Source organism: Podarcis filfolensis, assembly GCF_964270895.1.
Source record: "Podarcis filfolensis genome assembly, chromosome: 3".
In the NCBI taxonomy this organism is placed as follows: Eukaryota; Metazoa; Chordata; class Lepidosauria; order Squamata; family Lacertidae; genus Podarcis; species Podarcis filfolensis.
Genome location: NC_139606.1, coordinates 119,993,268 through 120,017,676, shown reverse-complemented (window position 1 = coordinate 120,017,676; position 24,409 = coordinate 119,993,268). Strand labels below are relative to the sequence as shown.

At 50.5% G+C, this 24,409-nt stretch overlaps 2 long non-coding RNA genes across 3 annotated transcripts; both read left to right on the top strand.

The window, feature by feature from the left end:
• The first annotated feature begins 2,691 nt into the window (after positions 1–2,691).
• Positions 2,692–4,621, top strand: LOC310758818. Its single transcript, XR_014545956.1, has 3 exons — positions 2,692–2,788; positions 3,416–3,547; positions 4,303–4,621. It is a non-coding gene; the product is annotated as an uncharacterized lncRNA (long non-coding RNA).
• Positions 4,622–15,559: 10,938 nt separating this feature from the next.
• On the top strand, positions 15,560–24,184 carry LOC310758829. Of its 2 annotated transcripts, none has more exons than XR_014545976.1 (3): positions 15,560–15,686; positions 16,413–16,541; positions 23,864–24,184. It is a non-coding gene; the product is annotated as an uncharacterized lncRNA (long non-coding RNA). The 2 variants fall into 2 exon arrangements; XR_014545977.1 differs by lacking the exon at positions 23,864–24,184 and adding an exon at positions 17,278–17,594.
• Positions 24,185–24,409: the final 225 nt, after the last annotated feature.

The following is a 24,409-nucleotide window of genomic DNA, read 5'->3' as shown; positions in this document are numbered from 1 at the left end:
TGGAAGCCGGAAACACAGATTCCTGTTTATTGTGTTGGGGATCCAAAGCTGTGAGGAACTGAGAAGGATGATTTGGGGGGGGGGGGGTTAATGCTGTGACCCCATCCATTTTATGCTCATGCTCTCTCTATATGTTCAAAAACATCTATATCTCCGCTCACATTCAAGGAAACCCAACTCTGGGCAAACACTGAAACTTCTGGGTTTTCTCCATGCTCAGCAATTTGGGTGCAGTGTAACAATATTTTCAAGGAATCCTCACATGTGTTATTTGCTCATTTTCTCAAGTTCCATCCCAGAATCTGTTTGCATGGAGAGGGACCTCTTTGGCATTGCTGCTCCCCATTCCCACAATTTCACACACCCCAATATCGCCTTCTGATCTGGGCTCATTCCCAAGTTCACTTTTCTGCATCTGGCAGTTGCTTGACCCAACTTTGCTGCCTGTGGGCATCCGATGGAGCAACGCTTGTCCGTTAACTTGAAGCAAGACCAGGTGGGGAAATGGGACTTAGCCCCGTGACCACAGGTTCCCCACCTTGCCTGCTGGGTTTGAACTTCAGGCTCTTGGGAAAGGATGCTGAAGACATCTCCTGGGGCCCATCTCTGTGGAGATTGCAAAAGACCAGCAACTGCCTGCTAAATGTTACAGGCACAGCCCAGACCAACAGCTCACGACTGGCACTGATACTTCTCCCCTTTCTCCAAATTTAAATAGAAAAGCCTTGTCCTCACTTTGGGTGCCCATTTTTTTGTAATTCCCCCCATATATTTACAACAATGCACAGAATTTTAAACCAGTGTCAGCCAGAACTGTTGAAATAAAGCACCTTGAAAGCAACACAAATACCATAAAAGCAGCACAACACACACACACACACACACACACACACACACACACACACTCACAAATAGACAGCAGGGCAATGCACAAAGAGTGTCCAGGGAAAGAGAAGCTTAAGGCTGCCTTTGCCTGGGAAAGATGGACCTGGAGAGCATGGAAGGGCAACGGAATCATTTGGTGCTGGACTGATGGGGCCAGAGACTTCCACTTGTGGATCGTAATCCCAGCTCTTGTCCCCTGCAGACCCCACCTTTTGCATCCTCAAAATCCTTTCCAAAATATTGGGCAATGTGGGATAATAGCCTCCAGATTTTGGTGGTGCCTAGGGAGAGGAGAGGATGCAGGACTCAGTTTGTGAAGTTGGGGACAACCTGTTGAGTTGGAGGGGGTGGTGAGCAAGCCCAAGCGAAAATGTTTCCATAAGATTCTCAGGACTGAGCCTGAGAAGAGCCCTGCAGCTGGGTGAGGCCAAAGGAACTTCTAGTTGGGCCCCCAAGCAGGTGTGGTGTTGGAGATTACTTGGCTCTTGGGCATGGACTGCATGAGAACACCTCCATCGGGGCTGGACTATTTCCCCAAAACATGTTTTGTACCTCAGCTGCAGGTGAGGAGGGCAGGTGAGGAGGTAGCACAGCACGGTCCTGTGAACCCTCGGTGCCCCATGCCTGCCTAGCAGTGATGGTGTCTAGAGTTGGGCTTATGGGAAGTGTTTTGTTCACCCTCTGCGCCCAGTCCCTGGTCTTGCCTGCAGAGCACCCGCCCCCCCAGGGGACTTCAAAAGATGCTGTGCCACTGTGAGCAGAGAGCAAGACACAAACCAACAGACTCACTTTCTGAATTGCTCAACAGTGGAATGGAGCCCTTCAGAAGGTGCCGGATTCTCCTTTGAAGGACGTTTGATGGGCAGCTGTCAGGGATGCTATAGCTTTGATGCCTGCGTTGCAGGGGTTGGACTAGGTGACTCTTGCTGTCCCTTCTGTGAACCTATGCTTCTTTTTATTTTGCTTTAAACAGGTACATATAAACAGGTACATATAAATATAGACAACCAACATTACAAAGGAAAATTCCTTAATAGTAATGGACAAAAAAAAAACTACAAAAACTGCAAAAAATATCAAAGTACATGACACAGAACATAAGCAACTATGGGAAAGATAAAAGAAAAGAAAAATGAAAAAGAAAAAGAAAAGAAAAAGAAAAAGAAAAAGGAAGATGAGCCAAAGCAGGAAAGCTCATCTATTGTACACTTCCGTCAAGCTCACAACAGTTCATTATTCTTATCAATTAACTCTATCCGCATTCCAAAAGAATCCCTCATCTTGGTATCAGGGAACATTTCTCTATGCGGTATCATTCTAAACATAGCCAGGTCTTTCTTGCTGAGCCCTTGTCCCCTAAATAATTATTTAAACATTCCCATTCTTCTTTCACCAATTTTTTAGGTTTATCTCTTATTGCATCTGTCAGCTTTGCGAGCTCCAAGTACTCGCACAGTTTGACTACCCATTCCTCTTTAGTGGGTGTATTTTTATCTTTCCAGTGTTTTGCCCTTGCTGCTGACGTTGCATACATAAATAGCCTAGTTTTGTTTGGATGGGCAGCTGTTGGATGGGCACCTGTCAGGGATGCTATAGCTGTGATGGCTGCATTGCAGGGGGATGGACTTGATGATCCTTGGTGTCCCTTCTGTAAACCTATGATTCTGTGGTCCTTGGCACATGCCCCTCAGGGCTTGCCACATCCATCCTGCAAACAACGGTTGGCATCCCACAAGATTTCATCAGTCCTCCAGTCACCTATAAGTAGAGGGACCTCTCCTTCCCCTGGCGATTGCTCTTCCACTTGGCTTCTGGTACATCCAGGATTCCCACCAACCTCCAGCCATGAAGATCTTCTGCCTCCTCTCAGTGGCTGTCCTCTTCTTGATGCTCCTGGCTCCAGGTATGGCCTTCTTCTCAGATGCTTCTTCTCTGAGCAGCTTCACAGCTTTATTCCTTTTATTCAGTTTAAACCTGCCTCTGAACACCACTTGCTCTGACTCCCAAAGACGTGGGATCTTGCCCCTCTGTCCTCCTGGAGAATATCCCAAATGGGGCTTCAGGTTGGACCCTGCGAGAAGAGGATGCTGGACTCGATGGGCCCCCTTTGGCTAGATCCACCAGCCAGTCTCTTATTACCTTATTTATAAGATCCACGGAAGCTCTTGCTTTCAAATTTGCAATGATGCGCTTCAGTAAACTCAGCTTTGCAGTGGACAAAAGAACGGGCCGGTTTCCTGGGCAAGGAGGCTTCTCTCTCCCAGTTTGCCAGTGGCCACCCAGAGAAGCCAGTGACTATGACGCAGCCTTCCCTACCACCCTGGCTCAGACCCTGTCCTGAAGGTGCAGGGAGGCAGCAGAAGGGACTGACTCTCTGCTCCAGCCCTGCATTCTTGCTGCACCAGTTTTCCCCAACCTGGTGCCCTCCAGGTGTCCAAGCCAGCAGGGCCATGGTGGAAGAGGTTGTGGAAGGAGTGGAAGTACAGTCCTGTGAGACAGAGCCTTCACAGTCTTCTTTTTCCTCCTCCAGATTTCACCAGAGCCCAATCTAATTGCCTTCCAAGATGTCGACGGCAGGGAGGGATACTGCAACTTTTTAGGTGCCGGCCGCCCCTAAGGTTCCTATTTCGGTGTACTCGTCAAGTGGTGTGTTGCCGTAGAGGTGAGTTAAATCAAATCTTAGTTTGTCTGGAAAATAAGTCAGTGGTGTCTCATGATCCCACATACATGAGACTCATCGCTCTTCCCCCCCACTCCCTCTCTTAATCTTTATAGCCACTGTGAGGGGGAACAATATTAGTGTGCAGACTGGGGGTTGTGACAACCCTGTCCTCTCCCCTTGCTGCCCCCATGAAAGCTCTCTGACCCCTCAGCCACTACTCCTCTTAGCCTGGAAAGGAATGCCTCCATTGGATGAAAGAACAGCTCTTCCTGGTGTGAGAGGGTGGGGGCTCAGTCACTGACCCTCCTCAAATAGCAAAGGCAACCTGTGTAAAATGTCCCTGTGAAGGTGGTTATTGAATCACAGAATTGTAGTGTTGGAAGGAAAAGAGTTCAATGCACACCAACAGAATGATCTCCTCAAAGGTGTCCTCTCCTGGGGTTGCTATTTGCATAAAGAAGAAGAAGAAGGAACCACATTAGAAAAAAAAGTGTGTGTGGCAACAAAGCCCCGCTCAAATTCCCCCAAGTGCATACAAGAAATGCTCAGAGGTCTCTTTTACAATCATAGAATAGAAATGTAGCGTTCGGAGAGACTGAAGGGGTCATCTAGTCCAACCCTTGGCAAAACAGACCCTCTGTGTGCAATTTGAACTCTGACAACAGCAGCTCTTCTGCCTCCCAGTTGGAGTCACTGGTTTGGGTTTTCAGAACCACCACCAACACCCATTTTAAGAGTGTTTCCTCTTCTCACAGGGGGCGGGTAACTCTGCAGATCTCCGGTGCGAGACCTCTGGTGAAAGGAAGACCACCCTGCTCTCCTCTGACGTGCAGCTGCCTCGACTGCACCCCCATCTCTGCTGGGGAAGAAACCGCTTTGCTTGATGCTGCTGAAGACGATGCTGGGAAGGAGTCAAGAGGGAGCCATCCTGTCTGCCTGTCTACTCAGGAGTAAGCCCTCTGTGTCCAGTGGGGCCTGACTCCTTAGTAAGTGGGCTCAGGATTGGAGCTTGGATTTGGTTTGCCTGCAAAAATGCTTTAGCTTCTTCTTTTTAATAAATGCAAGCATTGGAAACCTTTGTGCTGGTTCATGTTGTGAAAACGTTTGCTGGGTTGAGGGTATTTTTTTTGTGTGTCAGGCTCTCAGACCCTCTCTCTCTCTCTCTCTCTCTCTCTCTCTCTCTCTCTCTCTCTCTCTCTTCCATTCGTTGATGCTATCCAGTCTTTGTGGTTCTTTTCCAAACATGGCTTTGCACAAGGGCATTTCTCACATTGTAGGCCCCCCCCCCTTCTCCCTGGGGTCTCCCTGCCCCTCCTCCTGCCCCTTTCTCTGTCTCTCTCCTCCAACTGACCTGCTTCCTTCTGCAGCTGCACAGAGAAGGATGTTTCAGAAACAGGAATTGAGCAGAGCTGGAAAAGCTAGGAGACATGCACTGCAACATTTCTGCCATGAAAATATTGATGTTCTATTCAATAATAGTAGTAGTAATAGTAGTAGTAGTAGTAGTAGTAGTAGTAGTAGTAATAATAATAATAATAATAATAATAATAATAATAATAGTAATAATAATAATACTCCACCCATCTGACTAGGTTGCCCCAGCCACTCTGTGTGGCTCAAATATATATACAAAAACATCACAACACATTTAACATTAAAGAACCTCCCTATACAGGACTGCCTTCCAATGACTCAGGGGTCACATAACTCCACTCCCTCCAACAGTTCTCTGATGGAAATGGGGAGGCCCTTAGGAAAAGTGGGACATTCTGAGATCAAGTCAGATCAACTGGGAGAGCTTCTTTAAATCCAGGTCTGTCCCTGGAAGATGGGGACACTTGGAGGGTTGGAGGGGCGTAGAGAAAAAAGAAGGGGGTGATGAAGGAGAAGGGGGGAAAGGAGAGCCTTGTGGACAGCACCACCCCAAGACATTTGAGCCCCTGAGGCAAACCACAAAATGGTGCTTTCCAGCCCCCACCCAGCCCCACTCAGGGAAGAAGGGGTGAGTTGAAATCTACATTAGGATCAAGGGGGAGGATATCAGCAACTCCTCCAAGTCACCAAGATGCATTTCTTGGGGGCTGAATCTGATGCTGCTGTGGATCCTGCCACCCGATGTGGGCACTATCCCTTTCCTCATGAGTGGGCTGGCCCATCTGTTGATCTCTCTCCTTCATGGCAGGGAAGGAAGAGACAGGGAGGGTGGGAAACAGAGCTGAGGGGAAGGAAGGCTATGGGCAGGAGTCAGCATGGACCACACAGCGAGGTTTCCCCCAGGCTTCTAGGCAAGGCATGCATGCCTTCCAACTTTTTTCCAGTGAAAAGAGGGATGTCCTGTTCCATCATTGTCGTCCATCATCCAATGACTCATGGGTCAAACAACTCCACACCCTCCAACATTTCTCTGATGGAAATGGGGAGGCCCTTAGGAAAAGTGGGACATTCTGAGATCAAGTCAGATCAACTGGGAGAGCTTCTTTAAATCCAGGTCTGTCCCTGGAAGATGGGGACACTTGGAGGGTTGGAGGGGTATGGAGAAAGAAGACAGGGGCCATGAAGGAGAAGGGGGGGAAGGGAGGGCCTTGTGGACAGGACCAGTCCAAGACATTTGAGCACCTGGGGCAAACCACACAATGGTGCTTTCCAGCCCCCACCCAGGGAAGAAGGGGTGAGTTGAAATCTACATTATGATCAAGGGGGGGGGGGATATCAGCAATGCCTCCAAGCTGCCAAGATGCATTTCTTCGAGGATGAAACTGATGCCCCTGTGGATACTGCCACCCAAGGTGGGCACTGACCCTTGCCTCATGAGTGGACTGGCCCACCTGTTGATCTCTGCAGGGAAGGAAGGGACAGAGAGGTTGGGAAGCAGAGCTGGGGGGAAGTAAAGCAATGGGTGGGGGACACCGTGAGGTTTTCCCCAGGCTTCTAGGCAAGGCATGCATACCCTCCAAGATTTCTCCAGTGAAAAGAGGGATGTTCTGTTCCTTCATCATCATCATAATCATCCTGTTATTATTTATAACTCAGCCTTTGGACTGGGTTGTTCCAGCCACTCTGGGCGGCTTCCAACATATAGAAAAACATAATAAAACAGCAAACTTTTTTTAAAAAACCCCCATACAGGACTGCCTTCAGATGCCTTCTAAAGGGTATAATATTTCTCAACTCCTTGGCTTGGAGGTCTGCATCCCCTCCAACCTTTCTCCGATGAACATGCAAAGAGTTCTACCCTGATTTTGGGACCTCTCCTGCTTGCTAGTGAAATGGACCCCTGATCCACATCAGCAAACGGCAGGGTGTGGACCTCTGGGGCCTTGGTCCCAGGGTCCTCATATTCTTGAGGAATCCTCGTGTGTGCTATTTGCCACCTTTCTCCTGCTCCCAATCAGTGATGATGAACAGGGTTGTAGGTGGGCTCAGCATAACACCAAGAGATCAATCCCAATATCCTCTACAAGGCAATCCTTTTACGGTGGAGTATAAATATCTATTTAGGTCATTGCCCGAAAGGAAGTGGGTGACACCTGACCTACAGGCAGCTGTGGGTCTGACAAGGGTGTGATAGTGATGTCCACCCCCTCTCACATCTACCCACATTCATCCTGCATTGGCTTTGAAAGCCTTTGCAGGACTTGGGAGGTACGGTGGATTCCACATGGAGTTTTGACCTCAATGTCTTGCTTCTCAGCTCCTCCTGACGTGTCCTTTGAGCCATCCAACCTCTGCCTTTCACCTTCCGCAGCCAAGTCATGAAAAGAGGAGGCACAGCATGCGTAGCCCAGAATGGAATCAGAGATCTGACAGGTACAACCCAAAAGTGCTCTTGAGTGGAGCCCTGGACCTTTGCCCCCAACCCAACCCTGATGGCATCTCTCCTCTTGCTTGCAAGCGAGTTGTGGCATCCAGCTCCACATCATAAACCTGAAGGGTGTTGACCCTTGGGATTTGGCAAAAAGGTTATTCATATTGTGGGTTGGAGCGTGCCCTGAGTTCCTTCTCATTCATGGGGTTCTGTACCTATGGAGGGTTAGAATCTAAGAGAAGGTTGCTGAACTGGTCAGACAGGGGGTTCTTTTGTAAGGCAACGACTCTGGCTGGCTAGTTGAGTGTCCTCATGAGCATCTCAAAAAAATGAGCCAGGTTGCAAGAGCAGCAAATCAGTGAAGGGGTCTTTCAGATTAACGGGTGGGCCTTTCCTCCACCCCCAACCCCCAGAAGCCTAGTGTTGCCCCTCTCCAGACCTCTCACTGAGGAGGCGCATAAAAAAGGGCCTCAGATTATGATCTCAGGATCCAGGTTGGTACATATGGGGAGAGGAGGCATTGGAGATAAAGAGGTCCTGAGCCAGTTTGAGAGTTCTGCAGGTGTTAATGCATTGAAGTCTTGCATTTTATGCTCATACTGTCTATATGTGTAAATAACTCCAGATATCTTAAAGACAGAACAGCCTCCACTGACCTTCATTCCAAGGAGACCAAACTCTAAGCAAACACTGAAACCCCTGGATTTTCTCACCGCTCAGAGATTTGGCTGCTGCATAAGAAAATTTTCAGGGAACCTGAAATGTGTTATTTGCAGCTTTTCTCCAGCTCCATCCCTGAATCTGTTTGCATGGAAAGGGATGTCTTTGGCATTGCTGCTCCCCATTCCCAACCCCCCCCCCCGGTATCGCCTTCTGGTCTGGGCTCATTCCCAAGTTCACTGTGCTGAATTTGCTTCACCCAACTGTGCTGCCTGGGCATCTGATGGAGCAACGTTGGTCCGTTAACTTGAAGCAAGACCAGGTGGGGAAATGGGACTTAGCCCTGTGACCACAGGTTCCCCACCTTGGCTGCTGGGTTTGAACTTCGGGCTCTTGGGAAAGGATGCTGAAGACATCTCCTGGGGCCCATCTCTGTGGAGATTGCAAAAGACCACCAACTGCCTTGTAAGTGTTACAGGCACAGCCCAGACCAACAGCTCACGACTGGCACTGATACTTCTCCCCCATTTCCAAATTTTAATATAAAAGCCTTGCCCTCACCTTTGGGTGCCCACTTTTTGTACTTCCCCCCATATATTCACTACAATGCACAGAAGTTTAAACCAGTGTCAGCTAGCAATATTAAAATGAAGCATCAAGGAAGCAACACAAATACTACAAAAGCAGCACAACACCAACATATACATACGAATGGACAGCAAGACAGTGCTCAAAGAGTGTCCAGGAAAAGAGAAGGTTAAGGCTGCCTTTCCCTTGGAAAGATGGATCTGGAGAATGCTCAAGAGCATGGAAGGGCAACAGAATAGTTTGATGCGGCACTGATAGGGTTGTATCCAAGGCCACAGCCTTTCACTTGTGGATGGGAATCCCAGCTCTTCTCCCCTACAGACCCCACCCATTGCATCCTCAAAATCTATTCCAGGGTATTGGGCAATGTGGGATACAGGCCTCTAGATTAGCTTTGGCTGGTGCCCAAGGAGAAGAGAGGATGCAGGACTCAGTTGGTGAAGTTGGGGACAACCTGTTGAGATGGAGAGGGTGGTGAGCAAGTCCAAGCGGAAATGTTTCTATATGGATCTGCAGGACTGAGCCTGAGAAGAGCCCTGCAGCTGGGTGAGGCCAAAGGCCCTTCTAGTCTGGCCCCCAAGCAGGTGTGGTGTTGGAAGTGAGAGCGGAGTTGGAAGCAGCCTGGAAGCTGGAGACACAGATTGCTGTTTATTGTGTTGGGGATCCAAAGCTGTGAGGAACTGAGGGGGATGATTTGGGGGGTGTTAATGCTGTGACCCCATCCACTTTATGCTCAGGCTCTCTCTATATGTTTAAAACAAGCCCATATCTCCTAAAGACACCAAAGTCTCCGCTCAAAGAAATTGAAGTCTGGGCAAACACTGAAGCCCCTGGGTTTTCCCAATACTCAGCAATTTGGGTGCAGAGTAACAATATTTTCAAGGAATTCTCACATGTGTTATTTGCCCCTTTCTCCAGCTCCATCCCTGAATCTGTTTGCATGGAAAGGGATCTCTTTGGCATTTTTGCTCCCCAATCCCATGCACTGTCGCCCGATATCACCTTCTGATCTGAGCTAATTCCCAATTTAATTTTTCTGAATCTGGCAGTTGTTTTAGCCAACTTTGCTGCCTGTGTGCATCCGATGGAGCAACGCTTGTCCGTTAACTTGAAGCAAGACCAGGTGGGGAAATGGGACTTAGCCCTGTGACCACAGGTTCCCCACCTTAAGTGCTGGGTTTGAACTTCAGGCTCTTGGGAAAGGATGCTGAAGACATCTCCTGGGGCCCATCTCTGTGGAGATTGCAAAAGACCAGCAACTGGCTCCTAAATATCACTGGGCAGGACACAGCTCAGACCAACATCTCACAACTGCCCAAGCGGAAATGCTGGCACAAGAAATCGATCTGGAGTACTGTGGGCTGTAGCCCAAGGCACATGATTTTGAGGGGGCATGAGCCAGATGCGCCCATGCAAGGCTCCCCGCAGAGCCTGCTCCTGGGCATCTCTGCCCACTGGAGCCCAGCCTGGCCTTGCTGCCGGGACCCTCACCCCATGCTGAATGGCCACTGAAATATACTCAGAGTCGCAAAGTGATTTCATGCTCTTTATTCAGCTCATAGTGGTGAGGAGGAATGAATGAATGTCCCCTCAAGGTATCTGCTTTATATACATTATTTACACAATGGGCTGCACATGATTGGCTAATTCCGGAATTCTACTGTAAGCCAATCAGGTTGTGGATTCACTTCTATCTGGAGCATGATTGGGTGGTTCCTGCCAACCAATCATATTGCTGCATTGTTCTAGGACCAATCTGACTGCTGCATTCTGAATCCTATTGTTCTAGGACCAATCAGACTGCTGCAGTTTGGATCCTATTCAACTCAGTACATAACACCCCTCCCCTCTAAGTTCCAGTCCTGCCCGGGAGGTCGCATTCATAGTCCTCAAGGTACGCTGGCGGCCTACGTGTGCGTTGCGGCCTGGGGTGTTCCCTGGTCCGGGGTTCAGGTTCTGGCTCATGTTCCAAGGATGCTGGCTGTGATGGGCCTGTCTGGTCTGGTGCAACCGGCTCGCTCAGTCGTGGTTCTGGTTCCGGTGTCCTTTTGGCTTCGCGGGTCCTCTCTGTATTTACTGATTCTGCCTCTCCTGCTGGCCCCTCCTGCTCTATGGGCCTCACTGCCCCTCTGTTCCCTTGGGACTCCTCTGACCTTTCCTCCTCCTGGTTTTCTCCCGGGAATCGTCGCCGTATCTGGTCGCAGTGGCGGCGCCAGCATTGCCCCCCATCCGTTAGCACCTCGTACGACACGGGACCAGTGACCCTGGTGACTGTGGCGGGTACCCATGCTGGGCCTGCCCCAAAATTCTTTGCGTACACTGGGTCCTGGGCCTCGAAGGTCCGGGGGTTCCTGCCTTCCCCCACCACTACCTCATCCTGAGCTCTATCGGGGTGAAGGCGGTCCAATCTGATTGCAAGGCGCCGACCCATTAGTAGTTCAGCGGGGCTCCGGCCAGTCGTTGAGCTGGGGGTGCTGTGTTGTGCTAGGAGGAATGTGGCAAGGCGGTACTCCCAATCCCCTTGCGTCATGCGGCGAAGGGTGTCCTTGGTGGTCCGCACCATGCGTTCTGCTTGGCCGTTGGTGGCAGGGTGGAATGGCGCCGAACGGATGTGGCGGATGGCGTTCTGCGCTGTGAAGGTTTGGAATTCTCCTGACGTAAATGCAGTCCCGTTGTCTGAGACGAGAGTGTCAGGGAGCCCGTGGGTTGCAAACAGCCTGCGTAGTACCCGGATGGCTGCGGACGTAGAAGTGGACGGTACCAGTGCGACTTCCAGCCATTTGGTGTAGGAGTCCACCACTATGAAGAATGTTTTCCCCTGAAAGGGGCCAGCGAAGTCCACATGCAGGCGTGACCATGGTGCTCGGGCGGACTCCCAGGACTGGACTGGGGCCCTTGGGGGATCTGGGCGGGATTCTTGGCAGGCCTGGCAGTGTTTGACCCAGGCCTCTATCTCTCCGTCGATCCCCGGCCACCACACATAACTCCTGGCAAGGGCCTTCATTCTTACTACCCCTGGGTGTGTCTCGTGTAGGGCTGTGAGGACCCTTTTGCGGAGGGGCTGGGGAACAACGACCCTGCTTCCCCATAACAGGCACCCCTTGTGGGCTGACAGTTCATGTTTGCGGGTTGTGTAGCCGGCGAATTCTGGCCCGGGGCTGCTGCTGGGCCATCCCCTCCACACCCAGTCCAGGACGCGGGAGATGACCCTATCTTTCTTGGAATGGTGTGCAACTTCTTGTGCCTGAATGGGGCGGTCGGGAAGCAGCTCCAGGCTCATAACCTCTTGTGCAGGTGCTGGGTCGGGGCCTGTTTCCGGTAGTGGTAGCCTGCTGAGGGCGTCCGCATGGCCCATCGCCTTCCCAGGGCGGTGAATCAGTGCATACTGGTAGCTGGCAAGGAAAATTGACCACCTGAGGACACGAGGAGACAGCACTTGGGGGGTCTGCTTTTCGGAGGCAAACAAGCCAAGCAAGGGCTTGTGGTCAGTCACCACGGTGAAGGGCCGCCCGTACAAGAAATCATGGAATTTTTTTACTCCCTTCACGATTGCCAGACCCTCCTTGTCGATTTGCGAGTAGTTCCGCTCGGTTGCGTTGAGTGTCTGGGAAAAGTATGCCACCGGTACCTCTCTTCCATCCGGGAGTTGGTGTCCCAGGACAGCGCCAATGCCATAGGGTGAGGCGTCGCATGCTAGCACCACCGGCAGCCTCTCGTCGAAGTGTGCCAAGACCGAGTTTGAGACAAGCAAGTCCTTGACTGCCTGGAATGCGGCCTCCTGGCGCTGGCCCCACACCCAAGGGGCCCGCTTGTCCAGGAGTCTGTGTAGGGGCTCCGCTACCGCCGCCTTGTGGGGAAGGAAGGAATGGTAAAAGTTCAATAGTCCCAAGAAGGCCTGAAGTTCAGTCTTGTTCTTGGGCGCTGGGGCATCACAAATGGCCCGTACCTTGTCCCCAGTCGGGTGGACCCCTTCTGCGTCCACCATAAATCCCAGAAAGTCCACCTGAGGCACTCCTAGTAGACATTTTTCCCGCTTCACCTTGAGACCCGCCGTCTGGAAACGGTGCAGAACGGTGCGGAGGCGGTCCTCAAACTCCTCTGGTGTGGGCCCGGCAATCAACACATCATCGAAGAAGGGGGTGACGCCAGGAATCCCTTTAAGGAGAGAGTCCATTAGATTCTGGAATATGCCTGGTGCCACGCTGACACCGAATTGCAGCCGCTTTACCCTGAACGCTCCTCTGTGCGTCACAATCGTCTGTGCCTCTGCTGTGGCCTCATCTACTGGCAGTTGTTGATATGCTTGGGCCAAGTCCAGCTTGCCAAAAATTTTCGACCCAGCCAGGGTGGCAAGGACATGGCTGACCACTGGCACTGGGTATGCATGGGCCGTGAGGGCCTTGTTTATGGTACATTTGTAGTCTGCGCAGATGCGGACCGAACCATTCGGCTTGACGGGTGTGACGATTGGGGTTTCCCAGGGGGCATTAGGCACCGGCTCCAGCACGCCTTGCTCCACGAGTCGGTCCAATTCCTCGTCTATACGGGGTTTCAGGGCGAACGGGACCCGGCGGGCCTTGAGCCTGACTGGTCGTACTGCGGGGTCAAGCTGTAGAGCAATGGGGGGGCCCGTATACTGTCCCAATTTCCCATCAAAAACCCCCGGAAATTCCTTGCATATGGCGTCCACGTCCACTTGTAAGCTCGTGTGGTTCACCCCGGTGACGGCTAGCCCCAGTGGTCCAAACCATGCCAATCCCAGTAAGCTAATGTAGGGGCCCTTGACCACAAGCAAGTCCAGTTGCCGCGTCCGCCCTCGGTATTGCACCCTGAAGGTCCCCACCCCCATTGTGGGGACCTTACGTTTCTGGAAGTCCCGGAGGGTGAATGGGGCCGGCCTGAGTTTGGGACCCCCAGTAGGACACAGTTTCCTTAAGGTCCTTGCCGAGATTATGGATAGAGTTGAACCCGTGTCAAGCTCCATGCGGCATGGGGCCCCCTCTATCTGTACCTCTACATAAATTTTCTCTACGTTGGGGTGGGGCAACTGGTATACCTGGAAGTCCGTGAGCTCCGTCGAGTTGCCTTGGTGTGTTGGGCCCTGGGACCTGGGGCTCTTGGATTGGTCATCTGATGCCTGGCGTCGGGTGGGCCGAGCTCGACACACCCGGGCGATGTGTCCCAATTTTCTGCACTGCCTGCACTCTGCGTTGCGGAAACGGCAGGTCCTCCTCTCGTGACTGTCTCCACAGCTTGCGCAGTTCCCTGCTTCTCGTCGAGGCAGCTGTGGTATGTGGGCTGCTTGAGTGCGCTGCTGTACTCGGTGCACCTCCTCCCTGTTGGATCCTGAGTCGTCGGTGAGGTCTTCGTGGTGGACCCTCGGTTGGGACGGCTGGCTCGGCCGTGCCTCTTGCGTCGACCTCTCGGCAGCTTCCGTTGCCAGGGCCTCCTCCAGAGCGACCTGGAACGTTAGGTCCTTCTTAGCGTAGAGGCGTCGTTGCAGCTTCTCATCCTTCAGGCCACCGACGAGGCGGTCACGAAGCATGTTCTCCAGCTCTGAGAAGTTGCAGAACCGGGCAGCTTGGCGGAGAGAGGTCACAAACCCAGTTATGGTTTCCCCAGGGGCTTGCCGCTTTGCATAGAAGGCATTTCGACGAGCCACCACAGAGGGCTGTGGTGAAAAGTGCCCCTTCAGCTGTTCCATTATTGTTTTGTATGGAACAGTAGCGACGTCTTCGGGTGCAAGGAGAGCCCGGGCGATTTGAAACGTCTCCTCTCCGCAGACGCTGAAGAATATCGCCCTCTTCTTGGCGTCTTCTTCATCGGTGACCCCTTTGGCTTCTAGGAGGAAGGTGAAACGGGAGGCATACGCTTCCCAGTCTCCAGATGCTGGGTTGAACGGCGAGAAGCTGCTGTCGGTTGCCATTCTGAGTTCCTTGTGTCCCGGAGCTGAAGCCTGGATACACGGTGCGAGGCAGCGGTGCGGCAGGTGGCGGTGCTGCGGTGCTGTGTGTGGCAGTCAGCTCAGCGGGATCCCACCTTCGTCGCCAGTGAAATATACTCAGAGTCGCAAAGTGATTTCATGCTCTTTATTCAGCTCATAGTGGTGAGGAGGAATGAATGAATGTCCCCTCAAGGTATCTGCTTTATATACATTATTTACACAATGGGCTGCACATGATTGGCTAATTCCGGAATTCTACTGTAAGCCAATCAGGTTGTGGATTCACTTCTATCTGGAGCATGATTGGGTGGTTCCTGCCAACCAATCATATTGCTGCATTGTTCTAGGACCAATCTGACTGCTGCATTCTGAATCCTATTGTTCTAGGACCAATCAGACTGCTGCAGTTTGGATCCTATTCAACTCAGTACATAACAGCCACCCAGCCAGTGTTTGGGGGGAGCACCTGCCAGGAGCAGCCATCGCCAGGCATGATCCCCCCTTGGTGTGGGAAGGTGAGGAGGGTGCACAGCACAGCCCTGTGAACCCTCAGTGCCCCATGCCAGCCTAGCAGTGATGGAGTCTAGATTTGGGCTAGTGGAAAGGGTTTTGTTCACCCTCTGTGCCCAGGCCCTGGTCCCGCCTGCAAACCTCCCCCCCAGGGGACATCAAAAGATGTTGTGCCACTGTGAGCAGACACAAACGAACAGATTCACTTTCTGAGTTGTTCAGCAGTGAAAGGGACCCCTTCAGAACGTGCCTTCTTCCCCTTTGCAGGGAGATTTTGAGCAGCGGTTGAATGGGCAGCTGTCAGGGATGCTATAGCTGTGATGCCTGCATTGCAGGGGGTGGACTTGATGACCCTTGGTGTCCTTTTTGTGAAACTATGATTCTGTGGTATTTGGCTCATCCTTGGCACATGAAGCTCAGAGCTTGCCACATCCATCCTGCAAACAACGGTTGGCATCCCACAAGATTTCAACAGGCCTCCAGTCACCTATAAGTAGAGGGACCTTTCCTTCCCCTGGCAATAGCTCTTCCACTTGGCTTCTGGTATCTCCAGGATTCCCACCAACCTCCAGCCATGAAGGTCTTCTGCCTCCTCTCTGTTGCCGTCCTCTTCTTGATGCTGCTGGCTCCAGGTAAGGCCTTTTTCTCAGATGCTTCTTCTCTGAGCAGCTTCACAGCTCTCCGCTGTATTCAATTTAAACCTGACTCTGAACATCACTTGCTCTGACTCCCAAAGACGTGGGATCTTGCCCCTCTGTCCTCCTGGAGAATATCCCAAATGGGGCTTCAGGTTGGACCCTGGGAGAAGAGGATGCTGGACTCGATGGGCCCCCTTTGGCCAGATCCACCAGCCAGTCTCTTCTTATTACCTCATTTATAAGATCCACGGAAGCTCTTGCTTTCAAATTTGCAATAATGCGCTTCAGTAAACTCAGCTTTGCAATGGACAAAAGAATGGGACAGTTTCCTGGGCAAGGGGGCATCTCTCTCCCAGTTTGCCAGTGGCCGCCCAGGGAAGCCAGTGACTCTGACACAGCCTTCCCAACCACCTTGGCTCAGACCCTGTCCTGAAGGTGCAGGGAGGCAGCAGAAGGGACTGACTCTCTGCTCCAGCCCTGCATTCTTCCTGCACCAGCTTTCCCCAACCTGGTGCCCTCTGGGTGTCCAAGCCAGCAGGGCCACTGTGGAAGAAGTTGTGGAAGGTGTAGAAGGACAGTCCTGTGAGACAGAGCCTTCAATGTCTTAGAATCATAGAATCATAGAATCATAGAGTTGGAAGAGACCACAAGGGCCATCGAATCCAACCCCCTGCCAAGCAGGAAACACCATCAGAGCACGTCTTCTTATTCTTCCTTCAGATTTCACCAGAGCCCAAGGTTATTGCATTCAGAGATGTCGACGGCAGAATGGGATACTGCAATTTAGTAGGTGCCGGCCGCCCCAAAACACACTTTTTAGGTGTGGTCGCCAATGGTGTTGCCGTAGAGGTGAGTTAAATCAAATCTTAGTTTTCCTCAAACATTAATTGTGTTTCATGACTCCAAATGCATGTGACGCATCTCTCTGCCCCCCCCCCACTCCACTTCTCTCTTAATCTTTACATCCACTGTGAGTTGGAAGAATATTAGTGTGCAAACTGGGGGGTTACAACCCTTTCCTCTCCCCTTGCCGTCCCAATGAAAGGTCCCCAACCCTCTCAGCCACAACTCCCCTTAGCCTCCCTTGGCTGAAAGAACAGCTCTTCCTGGTGTGAGAGGGTGGGGGCTCAGTCACTGACCCTCCTCAAATAGCAAAGGCAACCTGGGTGAAACATCCCTGTGAAGGTGGTTATTGAATCACAGAATTGCAGAGTTGGAAGGGAAAGAGTTCAATGCACACCAACACAATGTGTCCTCAAATGTGTCCTCTCCCGGGGTTGCTGTTTGCATAAAGAAGAAGAAAAATGAACCACATTAGAAAAAAAGTGTGTGGCAGCCAAGCCCCACTCAAATTCCCCCAAGTGCATACATGAAATGCTCAGAGGTCTCTCCTACTATCATAGAATAGAAATGTAGCATTGGGAGGGACTGAAGGGGTCATCTAGTCCAACCCTCTGCAAAACAGACCCTCTGTGTGCAATTTGAACTCTGACAACAGCAGCTCTTCTGCCTCCCAGTTGGAGTCACTGGTCTGGGTTTTCAGAACCACCACCAACACCCGTTTTCATAGTGTTTTCTCTCACAGGATGGTAGTTCTGCAGATCTCCGGTGAAAGACCTCTGGTGAAAGGAAGACCACCCTGCTCTCCTCTGATGTGCAGCTGCCTCGACTGCACCCCCATCTTTGCTGGGGAAGAAACCGCTTTGCTTGATGCTGCTGAAGGCGATGCTGGGAAGGAGTCAAGAAGGAGCCATCCTGTCTGCCTGTCTACTCACGAGTAAGCCCCACTGTGGCCAGTGGGGCCTGACTCCTTAGTAAGTGGGCTCGGGATTGGAGCTTGGATTTGGTTTGCCTGCAAAAATGCTTTAGCTTCTTCTTTTTAATAAATGCAAGCATTGGCAACCTTTGTGTTGGTTCATGTTGTGAAAACGGTTGCTGGGTTGAGGGTATTTTTTTTTTGGTCAGGCTCCCAGACCCTTTCTCTCTCTCTCTCTGCCAGTCAGTGGTGCCATCCAGGTTTTGTGGTTGTTTTTCCAAACATGGCTTTGCACAAGGGCATTTCTCACATTGTAGGCCCCCCCCTCTCCCAGGGGACTCCCTGCCCCTCCTCCTGCCCCTTTCTCTGTCTCTCTCCTCCAACTGACCTGCTTCCTTCTGCAGCTGCACAGAGAAGGATGTTTCAGAAACAGGAATTGAGCAGAGCTGGAAAAGCTAGGGGACATACACTGCAACATTTCTCTAATGAAAATAGGGACATTCTATTCAGTAGTAGTAGTAGTAGTAATAATAATAATAATAATAATAATAATAATAATAATAATAATAATAATAATACTCCACCCATCTGACTAGGTTGCCCCAGCCATTCTGTGTGGCTCACATATATATACAAAAACATCATAAGACATTAAACATTAAAGAACCTCCCTATACAGGACTGCCTTCCGATGGCTCAGGGGTCACATAACTCCACGCTCTCCAAGATTTCCCTGATAGAAATGGGGAGGCCCTTTGGAAAAGTGGGACATTCTTATATCAAGTCAGTTCAACTTGGACAGCTTCTTTAAATCCAGGACTGTCCCTGGAAGATGGGAACACTTGGAGGGTGTGGACAGGACCAGCCCAAGACATTTGAGCCCCTGAGGCAAACCACAAAATGGTGCTTTCCAGCCCCTACCCAGGGAAGAAGGGGTGAGTTGAAAACTACATTAGGATCAAGGGGGAGGATATCAGCAACGCCTCCAAGCCGCCAAGATGCATTTATTTGAGGATGAAACTGATGCCCCTGTGGATCCTGCCACCCGAGGTGGGCACTGCCCCTTGCCTCATGAGTGGGCTGGCCCACCTGTTGATCTCTGTCCAGCGTGGCAGGGAAGGAAGAGGCAGGGAGGGTGGGAAGCTGATCTGAGGGGAAGGAAGGCGATGAGTGGAGGGCAGCGTGGACCACACAGCAAGGTTTCCCCGAGGCTTCTAGGCAAGGCATGCATACCCCCCCAACAGTTCTCCAGTTAAAAGAGGGGTGTCCTGTTCCATCATCAACGTCATCAGCACCATATTATTTATAACCCAACCTTTGCACTGGGTTTCTCCACCACTCTGGGCGGCTTCCAACATATATAAAAACAGAATAAAAGAGCAAACATTTTTTGACAAAAACACCCCTATATAGGACTGCCTTCAGATGCCTTCCAAAGGGTGTAATATATCTTATCTCCTTGGCTCGGAGGTCGCATAACTGCATCCCCTCCAACCTTTCTCTGATTAACATGCAAGAAGAAACGAGCAACATTTCTGGGATCAAGTGAGAAACTGGGATGGTTTCTGTAAATGCAGGACTGTCCCTGGAAAATAGGGACACTTGTAGGCCTGGACATAGCCAGTGGGGGCAGGGAGTGGTTCCCCCACCCCAGATCAAGGAAAACAATGGAAATACTTATCTAACTGCCCCCCTAACAAAAGTTCTTTCCTTCCAACAAAGTCTTGACCCCACCCCTGCAAACATTAATCCTGGATAGACCCATGTTTGGGGGGTCTGGTGATGCTGCAGAGGATCCTGCTCACTCTGGGACATGGTTTCACTGCTCACACTCTGAGTAGGTGTATTATTGCATTTTCACAACCTGCTAGAAACGGAAGGAATACAGGAGGCCCACACACGACCTGTGCAAGCAACTTGGCACATCAGTAACCTGTGGGGTGTTGACACCTGGAGGCTTAGGCAAAAAGGTTACTCATCTTGTTGTTGACCAGGGAGTTCCCTTCATCCCTTCCAATTCTTGGGGTCCTGAGGGTTAGGATCTAGACTAGGACCTTCGCTGGCCACTGGAGTGTCCTCATCAGCATCTCAAAAGAATAAGGCAGGTGGGAAGAGCTGCAACTAAGAGGGATGCTACAAACAAATACATGAGCCATTCCACCATTCTCATCCCCTGGCTGATAAGCAGGAGAACGGTGGTGGGGGGGGGGTTGTTGTTGTTGTTGTCATGTCAATTAGATTTCTAGATAACCCTTCAGCCAGCATGCTGTTGAGAGCCAGCATGGTGTAGTGGTTAAGAGCGGTGGACTCGTAATCTGGTGAACCGGGTTCGCTTCCCCGCTCCTCCACATGCAGCTGCTGGGTGACCTTGGGCCAGTCACACTTCTCTGAAGTCTCTCAGCCTCACTCACCTCACAGAGTGTTTGTTGTGGGGCAGGAAGGGAAAGGAGATTGTGAGCTTCTTTGAGGCTCATTAGGGGGAGTGAAAGGTGGGATTTCAAGTCCAAGCTGTTCTTCATCGTCTTCATTTGAGGACCACAGCTCAGTTAAAAATTCAAAAACTGCAAAATACATATCTTATTAACAAACCAAAAAATAACACTCCATATATGTAAAAGACCATAGATTTTTTCCTTAGCACAAGGCCTGGGAGAAGAGGAATTTGCCTGGCACCTAAAGGAGCAGAATGAGACTCTCGGGGAAAAGTATTCCACAAACAGGGAGCCACCACAGAAAAGACCTCTTCTTGCAGTGCCGCCCTATACACCTCTTGAGAAGGGGGCACATGAAGAAGGGCTTCGGATGATGTTCTCAAGGTCCAGGTCAGTTCATACGGGGAGAGGCCGTACTTGAGATTCTGTGGTCCTCAACCCATGTGGAGTTTGAAAGCTGAGTTGGAAGCAGCCTGGAAGCTGGAGACACAGATTCCTGTTTCCTGTGAAGGAGATCCAAAGCTGTGAGGAACTGAGAAGGATGATTTGGGGGGTGTTAATGCTGTGACCCCATCCATTTTATGCTCAGGCTCTCTCTATATGTTTAAAACAAACCTATATCTCCTAAAGACACCAAAGTCTCCACTCACCTTCAAGGAAACAGAACTCTTGGCAAACACTGAAATTCCTGGGTTTTCTCCATGCTCAGCAATTTGGGTGCAGTGTAACAATATTTTCAAGGAATCCTCACATGTGTTATTTGCCCCATTTCTCCAGCTCCATCTCTGAATCTGTTTGGATAGAAAGGGATGTCTTTGACTATGCTGCTCTCTCTCTCTTTTTTTTTAAAATGATATTTATTCAAAATTTCATCAATACATAAACAAAAACAAGAAAAACAGAAAAATACAGCAAAAAAATAAAACAAGAAGAAAAAACCAAAAAAGAAAAAAGAAAAATACACATCTCAAATTACAACTTTTCATTTGCTTATTTCTTGAACTTCCTCACACCTCCCTTTTTGTATTCTAGTTTAATTCATTATTCCAGCAAATTCTTCCCATGTTTCTCAATTTTAATTTAAATAATTAATCTTCACAATCTATCTTGTTTATTAATTCAACATAACCTTTCCCTCTGACTCTGCTGCTCTCCACTCCCACCCACTGTCCACGAATATCACCTTCTGATCTGGGCTCATTCCCAAGTTCACTGTGATGAATCTGGCAGTTGCTTCACCCAACTTTGCTGCCTGTGGGCATCTGATGGAGCAACGCTTGTCCGTTAACTTGAAGCAAGACCAGGTGGGGAAATGGGACCTTAGCCCTGTGACCACAGGTTCCCCACCTTGCCTGCTGGGTTTGAACTTCAGGCTCTTGGGAAAGGATGCTGAAGACATCTCCTGGGGCCCATCTCTGTGGAGATTGCAAAAGACCACCAACTGCCTTGTAAGTGTTACAGGCACAGCCCAGACCAACAGCTCACGACTGGCACTGATACTTCTCCCCTTTCTCCAAAATTAAACAGAAAAGCCTTGTCCTCACTTTGGGTGCCCACTTTTTGTAGCTCCCCCCATATATTTACAAAAATGCACAGAATTTTTACTCAGTGTTAGCCTGAAATATTAAAACGAGACATAAAGCAAGCAACACAAATACCATAAAAACAGCACAACACACAAACACACACTCACAAATAGACAGCAGGGCAGTGCTCAAAGTCTGTCCAGGAAAAGACAAGGTTAAGGCTGCCTTTCCCATGGAAAGATGGATCTGGAGAGCATGGAAGGGCAGTTTGGTGCTGGACCGATGGGGTTGAATCCAAGGCCACAGATGTCCAGTTGTGGATGGTAATCCCAGCTCTTGTCCCCTGCAGACCCCACCCATTGCATCCTCAAAATCCTTTCCAAAGTATTGGGCAATGTGGGATAATAGCCTCCAGATTTTGGTGGTGCCTAGGGAGAGGAGAGGATGCAGGACTCAGTTTGTGAAGTTGGGGACAACCTGTTGAGTTGGAGAGGGTGGTGAGCAAGTCCAAGGGGAAATGTTTCCATAAGATTCTCAGGACTGAGCCTGAGAAGAGCCCTGCAGCTGGGTGAGGCCAAAGGAACTTCTAGCTGGGCCCCCAAGCAGGTGTGGTGTTGGGAGATTACCTGGCTCTTGGGCGTGGACTGCATGAGAACACCTCCATCAGGGCTGGACTGTTTCCCCAAAAAACGTTTTGTACCTCAGCTGCATGTACTTTCTGCAACTATGCATGATTTGGAACAGAGCTGTCCTTCCAAGTGTTCTCCTTCCACGAATTCCGCAAGGCAGTTCAATCAAGTAATGTCCACCAAAACGCATAAAGTGGTGTAATATGTATCCACATGGGTGAAAATAGCATGAAAGAATAGGGGAGGGGAGCCTTGCTGCCAGGACCCTGGCCCCATGCTAAATGGCTGCCCAGCCAGTGTTGCGGGGGTGCACCTGCCAGGAGCAGCCATGGCCAGGCAGACTGCCATGGCCAGTCAAGTAGAGGGACCTTTCCTTCCCCAGACAATTGCTCTTCCACTTGGCTTCTGGTACCTCCAGGATTCCCACCAACCTCCAGTCATGAAGATCTTCTGCCTCCTCTCTGTTGCCGTCCTCCTCTTGATGCTGCTGGCTCCAGGTATGGCCTTCTTCTCAGATGCTTCTTCTCTGAGTAGCTTCACAGCTCTCCACTGTATTCAATTTAAACTTGCCTCTGAACATCACTTGCTGTGACTCCCAAAGAGGTGGGATCTTGCCCCTCTGTCTTCCTTTAGAATATCCCAAATGGGGCTTCAGGTGGACCTTGGGAGAAGAGGATGCTCCACTCAATTCGCCCCCTTTAACCAGAATGACTCTGACACAGCCTTCCCAACCACCTTGGCTCAGACCCTGTCCTGGAGGTGCAGGAAGGCAGCAGAAGGGACTGGTTCTCTGCTCTAGCCCTGCATTCTTCCTGCACCAGATTTCCCCAACCTGGTGCCCTCCGGGTGTCCAAGCCTGTTGTGGAAGAAGTTGTGGAAGGTGTAGAAGGTCAGTCCTGAGCGACAGAGCCTTCAAAGTCTTCTTTTTCTTCCTCCAGATTTCACCAGAGCCCAATGTAATTGCCTTCCAAGATGTCGACAGCAGAGAGGGATACTGCGATTAAGGTGCCGTCAGTCCGAACAGCGACTTTTTCGGTGTGGTCGCCAATGGTGTTGCCGTAGAGGTGAGTTAAATCAAATTTGAGTTTTCCCTGAAAATTAGTCAGTGGGGTCTCATGATCCCACATGCATGAGACTCATTGCTCTACTCCCCCTCCCTCTCTTAATCTTTACAGCCACTGTGAGGGGGAACATTAGCGTGTGCACAGGGGGTTGAAGACCCTTTCCTCTCCCCTTGCTGCCCCCATGAAAGCTCTCTGACCCCCTCAGCTACAACTCCTCTTAGCCTGGAAAGGAAAGCCTCCCTTGGCTCAAAGAACAGCTCTTCCTGGTGTGAGAGGGTGGGGGCTCAGTCACTGACCCTCCTCAAATAGCAAAGGCAACTTGCATTATTGTGCAGGAGATTACTGAATCACAGAATTGTAGAGTTGGAAGAGAAATTCCAATGGCTGGGAGGGAAAGGGTTAAATGCACACCAGCGCACATGCAATGATCTTCTCAAATGTGTCCTCTTCTGGGGTTGTTGTTTGTAAAAAGAAGAAGGAAAATGAACCACATTAGAAAAAATGTCTGTGTGGTAGCAAAGCCGCTCTCAAATTCACCCAAGTGCATATATGAAATGCTCAGAGGTCTCTCCTACAATCATAGAAGAGAAATGAAGCATCGGGATGCACCAAGGGGTCATCTAGTCCAACCCTCTGCAAAACAGACCCTCTGTGTGCAGTTTGAACTCTGACAACAGCAGCTCTTCTGCCTCCCAGTTGGAGTCACTGGTCTGGGTTTTCAGTACCACCACCAACACCCGTTTTAATAGTGTTTTCTCTCACAGGATGGTAGTTCTGCAGATCTCCGGTGCAAGACCTCTGGTGAAAGGAAGACCACCCTGCTCTCCTCTGATGTGCAGCTGCCTCGACTGCACCCCCATCTCTGCTGGGGAAGAAACCGCTTTGCTTGATGCTGCTGAAGGCGATGCTGGGAAGGAGTCAAGAGGGAGCCATCCTGTCTGCCTGTCTACTCACGAGTAAGCCCCACTGTGGCCAGTGGGGCCTGACTCCTTAGTAAGTGGCCTTGGGATTGGAGCTTGGATTTGGTTTGCCTGCAAAAATGCTTTAGCTTCTTCTTTTTAATAAATGCAAGCATTGGAAACCTTTGTGCTGGTTCATGGTGTGAAAACGTCTGCTGGGTTGAGGGAATACTTTTGGTCAGGCTCTCAGACCCTTTCTCTCCCACCCCCCCCCCTCTCTCTCTCTGCCAGTCAGTGGTGCCATCCAGGTTTTGTGGTTGTTTTTCCAAACATGGCTTTGCACAAGGGCGTTTCTCAAATTGTAGGCCCCCACCTCTCCCAGGGGACTCCCTGCCCCTCCTCCTGCCCCTT